This window comes from Marmota marmota, unplaced genomic scaffold (genome assembly GCF_001458135.2).
Source record: "Marmota marmota marmota unplaced genomic scaffold, marMar, whole genome shotgun sequence".
NCBI classification, from domain to species: Eukaryota; Metazoa; Chordata; class Mammalia; order Rodentia; family Sciuridae; genus Marmota; species Marmota marmota.
The window spans coordinates 40112215-40113299 of NW_025999990.1; positions in this window are offsets into that span (position 1 = coordinate 40112215).

The following is a 1085-nucleotide window of genomic DNA, read 5'->3' on the forward strand; positions in this document are numbered from 1 at the left end:
GTGTCTTAGAATATCCTGTATATAGTTTGGCAAAGAACAGTGGGAAGACCTTTGCAACTACCAATTGTTCAACAGCTTTCTTTCCTTCTTTCACTCTAAACTCCTCCTCACCACCCTCTTCATATGACTTACAACTTCTACTGCATAAAATAATGCTTTTCAGGGCTGGGGTTGTGGCTCAGTGGTAGAGTGCATGCCTAGCATATGTGAGGCACTGGGTTCAATTCTCAGCACCACATATAAATAAATAAATAAATAATGAAGATCCATTGACAACTCAAAAAATATTTTTTAAAAAAATAGTGTTTTCACACTTAAACATGTTTTTAAAAAGACTGTAGAAGCCAGACATGGTGCAAGCCTATAGTCCCAGCTATTTGGGAGTCTGAGGTAGGAGGATTCTGAGTTTTAGGCCAACCTGAGCAACATAGGAAGACCCTGTGTTTGGGGGTGTGGGGAAGTGGGACCATGAAATCCATTTTTCAGTGAAAGCTATATGTGAAACAAATCAGGTTGTTCTGGCTGAAATAGTGATGGGCCCAAAATTCCAACTACTAAGCAACCCTTCCTGTCTCAGTTCCCTCTCAAGGACTTGAAAACTCAATTTTGAAAGCCACTGCATTAAACCTTAACCTTCTAAACATAGTGCAAAATATTACACACAGTACCTCTGTTCCTGCCACATTACAGCAACCCAGTTGATACTACCTTTTGCAGATTATAATCATTTTCTATTGATCCTTATTTCTTCATAAATACAACCTTTAAGTCTTCTGAACTTAAATTCTAAACAGAAAGGACTTTACAGCAAAGGACAATGGTGGTGGGGGGGGGGGGGGGAATTCTCTCCCTATTTCTCTAACCTGCTTAGCCCCAGACTTGAATATGCAAGGAGCACTTTGGAAAAAGGAGAGAAGTGATTACTGAAGTTAAAAGTGTTGCAGGCAATCCGTATTTTGAAGAATATATTGGAAAGAAGCACAAATTTATAGAGAACTCATTTGAAAAAGATAACTTGGTATGAACCCTGAGCAATTGCATAAGCAGACTCTGGGACTACTCTACAAATAATAATGGTCCTGTAC